General features: G+C 40.0%; 1 protein-coding gene across 6 annotated transcripts in view; it reads right to left on the reverse strand.

Annotated features, from left to right (window-relative positions):
* NFIA (nuclear factor I/A) overlaps nucleotides 1–11,761 on the reverse strand; it is a 406,342-nt gene that overhangs the window by 370,995 nt on the left and 23,586 nt on the right. The gene's annotated exons all lie outside the window — the stretch shown is intronic.

The raw sequence follows: 11,761 nt of genomic DNA on the forward strand, positions 1-11,761 counted from the left end.
TTCAGGCAAATAGATGGGGAAACAGTGGAAACAGTGGCTGACTTTATTTTTGGGGGCTCCAAAATCACTGCAGATGGTGACTGTAGCCATGAAATTAAAAGACGTTTACTCCTTGGAAGGAAGTGAAGTGAAGTGAAGTCACTCAGTCATGTCTGACTCTTTGTGACCCCATGGACTGTAGCCTACCAGGCTCCTCCATCTTTGGGATTTTCCAGGCAAGAGTACTAGAGTGGGTTGCCATTTCCTCCTCCTTGGAAGGAAAGTTATGACAAACCTAAGCAGAGACATTACTTTGTCAACAAAGGTCTGTCTAGTCAAGGCTATAGTTTTTCCAGTAGTCATGTATGGATGTGAGAGTTGGACTATAAAGAAAGCTGAGCGCTGAAGAATTGATGCTTTTGAACTGTGGTGTTGGAGAAGACTCTTGAGAGTCCCTTGGACTGCAAGGAGATCCAACCAGTCCATTCTAAAGATCAGTCCTGGATGTTCATTCAAAGGACTGATGTTGAACCTGAAACTCCAATACTTTGGCCACCTGATGCGAAGAGCTAACTCAATGGAAAAGATCCTGATGCCGGGAAAGATTGAGGGCAGGAGGAGAAGGGGACGACAGAGGATGAAATGGCTGGATGGCATCACTGACTCAATGGACATGAGTTTGAGTGAACTCTGGGAGTTGGTGATGGACAGGGAGGCCTGGCGTGCTGCGGTTCATGGGGTCACAAAGAGTCGGACACGACTGAGCAACTGAACTGGAACTGGAACTGCAGCCAGGGTAGTAAGAAGGTTAAGGAAAATAAAAACATAGCATTTGAACAGCAGAAATGAAAATGTATGATTATATACACAGTAAACACAAATTTACAGACAAATTTCTGGCTGAAAAATATGTAAATACAGCTACACAAAAGATCATTATTCAAACATAAACTGTATTTCTATACTGGAAACACAGAAATATATTTTTCAAAACACAATTTACAAAATCCACTTTGCAAAAAAAAATCAAGACCTGGGTGAAAAATAATACAATTTACTGAAGATAAGATGTAAAGAAATGGAGAGACATACCATGTTCATAGATGTAGTAAGGCTGACAGTAAAGGATGTCAATTTGCCTCAAATTCATCTGTAGATCTAATACATTTCTAAACAAAATCCCAATAGGATTTTTCATGAAACTTGACAAGATGATTTTAAAATATATATGAAACAGAGAGGCGAAGAATAATTAAAAACACTCCTTAAAATAAAGTGTAAAGGGTTTGCCTTATCAGATAGCAAAACTAACTTACAAAGGCTTAGTAACTAAACAGCATGGTTTTGATACAGAGTAGACAAGCTGATCTGGCTTTCCTGGTACCTCAGTGGTAAAGAATCCACTTGCAATGTAGGAGATGCAGGAGATGCCAATTCAATCACTGTGTCAGGAAGATCCCCTGGAGGAGGGTCTGGCAACCCACTCCAGTATTCTTGCCTGGAGAATCCCAAGGACAGAGGAGCCTGGCAGGCTACAGTCCATAGGGTCACAGAGTCGGACACAAATGAAGCAACCGAGCACAAACACACACACACACACACACACACACACATACACACACACACATACACACACACACACACACACACATACATACACACACACACCCCCCAACAAGCTGATCACTGTAACAGAACAGTGAGTCTAAATACAGACCCACACAAATATGAAAACTTAATAAACAACAGAACACTGAAGATCATATACAAATAGAGAAACTATTTAATAAATGATATAATGAAAACTATTATTCAGAGAAAAAGATGAAATTAGATCCCTACCTCATACTATACACCAAAAATACATTCCAAGTGGAATACAAAGTTAAATGTGAGACGAATATTTAAAGATGTATGACAAATACAAGGTATCTCTAAACTCAAAGGATATCTTAAGACACAAAAGGACTAACTGTAAAACAAAGGATTAATAATATATATATTAAAATTAAGAATTTTTGGTCATCAAAGATACCTTAAAGAAAATCAAGGACAAGCCACAACTATGAAAAGATATTTGCAAACATAAAACACAAAGGGACAGAAATAAGAATGTGTGAAGAACTTCTACAAATTAAAAAAAAAGATAAGCAACAAAACAGAAAAAAATGAGTAAAAGTCATGAGGGTTTATGTCATAGAAAAGGAAAGATAGTGGTTCATAAGTATACAAAAAAGGTACTTAATCTCATTAGCAATCAAATTAGAAATGCAAAATAAGACCACACTGAAATATCATTTTATAACCACCAGAATGGCAAAAAGCAAAAATTTGACAATGACAACTGTTGGGTTCCCCTGGTAAAGAATCTGCCTGCAATGCAGGAGACCTGGGTTCAATCCCTCGGTTGGGAAGACCCCCTGGAGAAGAGAATGGCTACCTAGTCCAGTAGTCTGACCTGGAGAATTCCACGGACTGTATACTCCATGGGGTCGCAAAGAGTCAGATGCGACTGAATGACTTTCACTTTCACTTCACTTTTCAAGTGCTGGAAAGCATAAATATAAACAGAATCTTTTAAACACTGCTACTGTGTAACTTCTATGCAGAGTACCTCATGCAAAATGCTAGGTTGGATGACTCAGCTGGAATCAAGACTGCCAGTAGAAATACCAACAGCCTCAGATATCAGGTTGTTGATATTTGAATGCGTTTCTAATTTGATACCACTGTAATGGCAGAAAGTGAAGAGGAACTAAAGAGCCTCTTGAAGGTGAAAGAGGACAGTGAAAACACTGGCTTAAAACTCAACATTCAAATAACTAAGATCATGGCATCCAGTTCCATCACTTTGTGGCAAATAGATGGGGGAAAAGTGGAAACAGTTACAGATTTTATTTTCCTGGCTCCAAAATCACTGCAGTTGGTGACCATGGCCACGAAATTAAAAGACACTTGTTCCTTGGGAGAAAAGCTGTGACAAACCTAGACAGCATATTAAAAAGCAGAGACATCACTTTGCTGACAAAGATCGGTATATTCAAAGCTATGGTTTTTCCAGTAGTCATGTATGGATGTGAGAGTTGGACTGTAAAGAAGGCTAAGCGCTGAAGAATAGATGCTTTTGAATTGTGGTGCTGGAGAAGACTCTTGAGAGTCCCTTGGACTGCAAGGAGATCAAACCAGTCAATTCTAAAGGAAATCAGTCCTGAATATTCACTGCAAGGACTGATGCTGAAGCTGAAGCTCCAGTACTTTGGCCACCGGATGCAAAGAGTTGACTCATTGGAAACGACTCTGACTCTGGGAAAGATTGAGGGCAGGAGGAAAAGGGGGTGACAGACGATGAGACAGTTGGATGGCATCACCAACTCAATGGACATGAGTTTACACAAACTCCGGGACATAGTGAAGGACAGAGAAGCCTGGCATGCTGCAGTACATGGGGTCACAAACAGATGGATACAATCTAGGGACTGAACAACAATTATCAGTGAGAGTGTATATAGGTACAACTACTTAATAAAATAATATTATCTTTATAAAAAATGCAATACTTACATGCTCTACGATTCAACAATTCTACTTCTAGGTCTATACCCTAAAGAAGCTCTTACACACACTGTCCAGAAAACATGCTACTGTTAATAACAAGAAGAATAAAGAATAACAAGGCAAATAAAGGACAGAAATGGCATGGACCTAACAGAAGCAGAAAATATTAAGAAGAGGTGGCAAGAATACACAGAAGAACTATACAGAAAAGATTTTCATGACCCAGATGACCATGATGGTGTGATCACTCACCTAGAGCCAGACATCCTGGAATGTGAAGTCAAGTGGGCCTTAGGAAGCATCACATGAACAAAGCTAGTGGAAGTGATGGAATTCCAGTTGAGCTATTTCAAACCCTAAAAGATGATGCTGGGAAAGTGCTGCACTCAATATGCCAGCAAATTTGGAAAACTCAGCAGTGGCCACAGGACTGAAAAAGGTCAGTTTTCATTGCAATCCCAAAGAAAGGCAATGCCAAAGAATGTTCAAACTACACACAATTGCACTCATCTCACAAACTAGCAAAGTAATGCTCAAAATTCTCCAAGCCAGGCTTCAAAAGTACATGAACCATGAACTTCCAGATGTTCAAGCTGGTTTTAGAAAGGCAGAGGAACCAGAGATCAAATTGCCACTATCCACTGGATCAGCAAAAAAGCATGAAGTTCAAGAAAAACATCTACTTCTGCTTTATTGACTACACCAAAGGCTTTGACTGTGTGTATCACAACAAACTGTGGAAAATTCTTCAAGAGATGGGAATACCAGACCTCCTGAGCTGCCTCATGAGAAATGTGTATGCAGATCAAGAAGGAACAGTTAGAACTGGACATGGAACAATAGACTGGTTCCAAATCAGGAAAGGAGTATGTCAAGGCTGCATACTGTCACCCTGCTTATTTAACTTATATGCAGAGCACACCATGCGAAATGCCAGGCTGAATGAAGCACAAGCTGGAATCAAGATTGCCAGGAGAAATATCAATAACCTCAGCTATGCAGATGACACCACCCTTATGGCAGAAAGCAAAGAGGAACTAAAGAGCCTCTGATGAAAGTAAAAGAGGAGAATGAAACAGCTGGCTTAAAACTCAACATTCAGAAAACTAAGATCATGGCATCCGGTCCCATCACTTCATAGCAAATAGATGGGGAAACAATGACAGACTTTATTTTCCTGGGCTTCAAAACCACTTCAGATAGTGACTGCAACCATGAAATGAAAAGACACTTGCTCCTTGGAAGGAAATCGATGACCAACCTAGACAGCATATTAAAAAGTAGAAATATTACTTTGCCAACAAAGGTCTATCTAGTTAAAGCTATGGTGTTTCCAGTAGTCATACATGGATATGAGAGTTGGAATATAAAGAAAACTGAGCGCAGAAGAATTGATGCTTTTGGTTTTTGTTTTTTTTAATTTAATTAATTTTAATTTATTTATTTTACTTTACAATATTGTATTGGTTTTGCCATACATTGACTTGAATCTGCCATGAGTGTACATGAGTTCCCTGCCCTGAACCCCCTCCCACCCATCCCTCTGGGTCATCCCAGTGCACCAGCCCCGAGCACACTGTATCATGCATCAAACCTGGAGAATTGATGCTTTTGAACTGTGGTGTTGGAGAAGGCTCCTGAGAATCTGTTGGACTGCAAGGAGATCTAACCAGTCCATCCTAAAGGAAATCAGTCCTGAATATTCATTGGAAGGACTGATGCTAAAGCTGAAACTCCAATACTTTGGCCACCTGATGCAAAGAACTGACTCACTGGAAAAGACCCTAATGCCGGGAAAGATCGAAGGCGCGAGGAGAAGGGGACGACAGAGGATGAGATGGCTGGATGGCATCACCGACTCAATGGACACGAGTTTGAGCACGCTCCGGGAGTTGATGGTGGACAGGGAGGCCTGGTGTGCTGCAGTCCATGGGGTCTCAAAGAGTCGGACATGACTGAGCAACTGAACTGAATAACAAGAAACTGGCAAGATTACATCGCTCCATTACACAGTGGCATGTTATACAAGAAAAAGAAGAAGAAATCATAGTACAGTTGACCTCGGAACAACACAGGGATAGAGGCACTGACCCCCACACAGCTGAAAATCTGTATAAAACTTGAAAGTCAGCCCTCCATGTCCACAGTTCCACATCTTGGGTTCAACCCCCTTGGATCATGTAGTACTGAAATACTTATTTATTTTTTAAAAATCGCATATAAGTGGCCCTGCTGCTGCTGCTGCGTCGCTTCAGTCGTGTCCGAGTCTGTGCAACCCCATAGACAGCAGCCCACCAGGGTCCCCTATCCCTGGGATTCTCCAGGCAAGAACACTGGAGTGGGTTGCCATTTCCTTATCCAATGCATGAAAGTGAAAAGTGAAAGGGAAGTCGTGTCCGACTCTTCGCAATCCCATGGACTGCAGCTGTAAGTGGCCCTGGTATGGGTCAAACCCGTGTTGTTCAAGGATCAACTCTCTATACAGATCACCCTTTAACAACAGGACATTAGAAACATTATATTAGAAACATAATGTTGAGTGAAAATGCAATTTCCAGAAGCACCAATGTATGTATGTATGTGTGTGTGTATAAAGTGAAAGTGGAAAGTCGCTCAGTCATGTCTGACTCTCTTCCACCCCATGATTATAGCCCACCAGGCTCCTCTGTCCATGGAATTCTCCAGTCAAGAATACTAGAGTGGGTTGCCCTGCCCTTCCCCGGGGGATCTTCCTGACCAAGGGATCAAAGCTGGGTCTCCCACATTACAGGCGGATTCTTTACTGTCTGAGCCACCAAAGAAGTGCCATATAGGTATATTTTACTCTTTATGAAATTTAGTAACAAGCCAAAACTGAAATATATTTAGTACACACTGGTGATAAAAACCTTTCTTCTAAGGGAGGGGATTGATAAACACAATCCTCATGATAATGGGGGGATTTCAGGGGGTTATTTTTAGGGAACATGGAAGTAAATACAAGGTATTGCTAGTGGGCTCTTCCTTGAGTTGGGTAGTGGGTAGCTAGGTCTTCACTATCATGTGTCATAAATTCCACATATTTTCACATTGAAAAGTAGTGAAAGTCAGTAAGAAATCAAACCAGTAATGTTTATTAAAAGGATTTTTTGCAATATCCTAGAACCTCCAGCAACAGGTCTGAAACAAGTTTAAAAGAAATACATTTGAGTGTCTATTTTGGATTATTTTCATAATGCTTTTTCCTCCAAGAAAATATATGAGTAGTCAAATTAGAAAAAAAAAAATCTTCATTCCTTTTTACTTGACTAGTGTGAATAATTTGTATTTTACATCTAATCTCCAATTCCCATACAAAAATTGAGGGTACAGTGATCATGGAGGGAACTTCCGGATGGACAGATCGAAACAGCAGATAATCCACATGTCTGTTCGACTTAAAATGCATCATTCAGTCTTTTAACAATCTATTTCATTTCTCGATTATGCTTGGTTTCAAAGAAATCTCTATTCCTAGAAAGAGGTTAAGAAAGGATGATGATACAGGCTTGCTGTAAAGAGCTACACAGCCTCTCTCTCACACACACACACACATCATATATCACATATATGAGAAAAGATCAACAAGGCGGGATTTTTGTGGTTTGGCAGAAAGGAAATGATAAATGAATACAAAGCTTCCTACCAATGATAAACATTCAATACCTGGTTATAGACCTGAGTTCCTATGAATGATCTCCAAAACAAATTTTTTAGAAATCTGACCAAACATGAGTGGCATCCAGTACTGAAAGACGAACTGAACATGAGGATTCCCTATTTCATCACAGGTCCAGTCAGAATTTCACCATTTTTGTAGGTACATAGATACCCCATTCTTTAAAAAGGTGTTCTGGCTCAAAACACCTTACCAGGTATAGTGAATTAAGAAACTGCAAGAGCAACATCTAGCCATCCATACTTCCCCAGAGCGAAGACAATCATCTTCTCTCAGATACAAAAAATAATCAGAGAATTAAGTAATAATTAAATGAGCTAGAATTTCACTGATAGGCATTATAGTGGCTGATATTAAGTTACTCTCTACCAGTCAAGATCTCTCTACTCTGTGCCACCTGAACAAACACTCCTCACCCGCTGGGAGGTGTTCAAGCAGCTACACAGGAGAAAGAAAGAAAATGACCACTACAAGAAAGGCCAGGAGTGTATTGCGAGGCAGCATCGACTACCTCACAAAATCAGAAAAGAAGAATTTTTTTCCCTAGATGCTATAATTTCACTTATTAAATATCTCCTTTAGAGATCAATAGTACTTTAAGGAATAGAAAAATTAGAGTGCTTCTTATAATTCAAGGTCTTAACATTAAATGTAAGTTTAGCATAATTTTAAGAAAGGAAAAAAATAGAGATGTTTACCTGACACCTTACTTTTTGTCATTTAAAGATAATTTTTGAGTTACTGTATGAATACAATATTTAAACAGATATTTCTCCTTCCCAAGATTCCTACTTCCCTGTAAGCAGCTAGCCCTACATTGACCTTGACCTGAATCTTATACTTCAGAAATAAAGTGGAATTGCAGGAACATATATAAGTAAATGCACATTTTCTCATTATAGTTTAAACATTTATAAGATACCCCAGTCCTCTGAAGCACACTGGGAAAATCCCACACTTTATATCACATTGCAAAGTGCAGGTTGGTACACTATCCTCTCTGTAACTCTGAGATCCAATTAGAATGTTAAGGGGAAAAGTACATTCTAGTTTCCATTCCTCACTGGAATATTGCTGGTGTTGCTCACCAAAGAAGGCAGTCAGAATTTGGTCCCTTTTAGCAGTCTATGAAAACACAAAAGAAGACTTATTCCCGGTCTCTTTATTTATTTTTTTCCCCCAGTCTCTTTAAAGCAAATTATTTTTTATATGATTTTATGTTTTTCTATTATTAAAGTTTTAGTTAAAAAAAAAGAAATGCATATTCCATCAAAATCCCTCCATTATCCTTTGCTGAAACCAGTAGGAGCTTTTAGATATGAAAACAGGGCCAGACAGAAACACTTTCTGGGAAAGTCTGCAGTGGAATGGTTTTGATAATGAACATGCCTAGAGAAATAAAATTGTGAATGCTGTATGTGTTGGGGGGAAGAAACTCTTATCTTCAGTTGGGTTCTGTTTCCCTTAGAGAGGCTTATGTTACCTACAATCAATAGGTCTCCAATTAAACAAAGAAGATTTACATACGCTGGTGCATTTTGGAGCTAATGAAATTGGTCTACTAGTTTTAATGAGAGTAAAGTATTGGACAGGAGCGGGGGGACGTGTGAGTTCATCGTATATAATTGGACCCAGCTCCTTAATTTGGATCTTTACCTTTTCTACCACTACTGCCCTTGGCCTCTCCCAACTTAGGAGAAGTAACCATGCCAAAATCTATCCTATTCACCGAGGATAGACAAACAAACCTGCAAATGCTCACGAGAGATAAGGCTATGATTGACAGACACTTTCCCTGTAGAACAGGACTGTCTGTGATTCAAAACCAGAAAATATGTGTGTTCATCCTGAGGAGAGGATTCCCTTTTTAATCAAGATTGTGCTCTTCACAAATTTAACAGCATGGAATTAAAATCCTTTCTCCCTCTCCTATCAGAGTAGCTAGCACACAGTAGGTACTTGATAAATCCCTGTTGCTATAATATAGAAACGGATTTCTTCACATACACAGTGCAGCAATGGCTATACTACTCTATCACCTCCAAATCATTTTTCCTAGGAAAACAGTTGTGGTAAAAGCTAACACCAAGACCTTAGACAGAAAAACAAATAGCCTATATAATTTTTATAAATAAGTCCAATATCACCAAAGCTTTACTGTCAGAATTATAATTTATTTATTCTGAATTGGCAACCCATTCCAGTGTTCCTGTCTGGAAAACCCTAGGGAGAAAGGAGTCTGGCAAGCTACGGTCCATAGGATTGTAAAGAGTCAGACACAACTGAGCAAGCATGCACTCACGTGCGTATGTGTATATATGTGCACATACGTGTGTGTGTGTGTATAGTGGGTAAAGACCTGGCAGAGAAACAGGCTGCCCCTATATGTTCTGTGCACTAAAATTCTCATTTATGTCTTTGCATGTGCTCTCTCCAGTTTCAAGGTTAGTCGTGTCCACTGGTTCACTCAATCCAGAAAGGTAATTTACTTGTGTTAATTATCCCACATTTGTCTCAATACACCCTGTCCTTATTTAAACACTACACTTATTGTTTTGATAACAAATAAGAACCTTCAATCGGAGAAGGCAATGGCACCCCACTCCAGTACTCTTGCCTGGAAAATCCCATGGACGGAGGAGCCTGGTGGGCTGCAGTCCACGGGGTCACTAAGAGTCGGATACGACTGAGCGACTTCACTTTCACTTTTCACTTTCATGCATTGAAGAAGGAAATGGCAACCCACTCCAGTGTTCTTGCCTGGAGAATCCCAGGGACAGGGGGAGCCTGGTGGGCTGCCGTCTATGGAGTCGCACAGAGTCGGACACGACTGAAGTGGCTTAGCAGCTTAGCAAGAACCTTCAATAATGCACAGCATTTTGAAAGGGGCCTTGTCACAAGCATAAGTCACTCCATAACACTAAGTTCCTTAAGTCCTGAATTCCCTTCTCAGAGTTCAGCCCCTGCCTCCGAAAGCTCAAGAATCCAAGGCTAAGACATCAGAGTTTACTGAAACATCACCCTGGTGGGAATCTGCGACTGGGGACTCATTCCAAATTTAAAGATGAGCAATCCTTTTTCCAGATGTCGGACTTAGACAATGAGAATCCCTTGAAACAATTTTCCTCTAAATAAGTGATTAAACAACAGCAAAGAGTATTATATTGACTCACAAATATAGACTCATAATTCTCCTGAATACATATAATTTAAAATATATAGCATTAATGAGCATTGTTTATCATTAACGTGTTCAGTTTTATTCACATCTCATGAAAAAAAAAAAAGATGGGAAACCAAAGAAAACAGAATTAAGGCCAGATCTGAAAAAATGCCATCCAGGATTACAAGTAAGTAAAGTGTGGGCACGGAAAGAGGAGAGAGACAGGGAGATTCTAAAGATTAGTAGCAAAAATGGAAAAATGTTCAAAGGTGTCAAAACTTTTATTATTTGGAAATAAGACACTCTTAAAGGAAACATCAGATATTCCTAAACTCATCAAGTAAATCCTGATATCTGTATCCAAGGGGTTTGTTTCATCTGATGTCAACATGATTTTCCCTGGAAGAAATGAACTGCTAACATTCCGTGAACTCTATCTTTGCCTCACTTCTCACCCTGACCGTCAAACAAAGAAATCTGTCTTGAGTTCCACGATGTACCCCATGTCACTATGACTAATCCAAAGCATTTTTATTTACAGTGTTCAGAATGAATTTCTATGACAATCTCATGCCATTCTCACGTGCCTTTTGAAAAATAATTACTGAACAAATCATTTGTTCTGTGCACTATATAAAGAAAAGCACCTGTATTAATGGCTGCAGAAACAGACTTCATTTTCAGGTTAAACAACAAGCAGATGTAACAGAGAACAAAAAATTTCCAATATTTGGGACCACCAGATTGTTGTTGGTGTCACTGCTGTTTGTACTTCATTTACCAGACAGGCAATAGTTCCTCTCCTTTCTATCACCATCTGTACCCACTTTCCCAAAAGACCCTCACAGCTGCCCCGTTACCACACTAACACACACTCACACATACAGGACCCCCTTAATACTTGCCTGTTTTCTTTTCACAAGAGAAAGAAAGGCAGAGCAGTTTGAGACTTCGGACAACTTAAAACTCACTTCCATGTCAAAGTCCCAAGATTACTTACTTTCTTCGGAGATGGAGCAAAACAGAATGTAAATGGCTGTGCTTCTGGGACTTGGCTGTATTTTAGGAACGACCTGCAACTGCCACGTGAATTCACCACACTTGCTCTCAAGGCCTCCCCTTCCTTTTCGTTGGTCACTCCTTCATTTCTCCTGCTGTTTAGTTTCCCTATAACTCTGTTTTATACCTCTGCTGCTGCTAAGTCACTTCAGTCGTGTCCGACTCTTAGCGACCCCACAGACGGCAGCCCACCAGGCTCCCCCGTCCCTGGGATTCTCCAGGCAAGAACACCGGAGTGGGCTGCCATTTCCTTCTCCAATGCATGAAAGTGAAAAGTGAAAGTGAAGTCACTCAGTCATGTCCGACCC

This window comes from Bison bison, unplaced genomic scaffold (genome assembly GCF_000754665.1).
Source record: "Bison bison bison isolate TAMUID 2011002044 unplaced genomic scaffold, Bison_UMD1.0 scf7180017863957, whole genome shotgun sequence".
Lineage (NCBI taxonomy): Eukaryota > Metazoa > Chordata > Mammalia > Artiodactyla > Bovidae > Bison > Bison bison.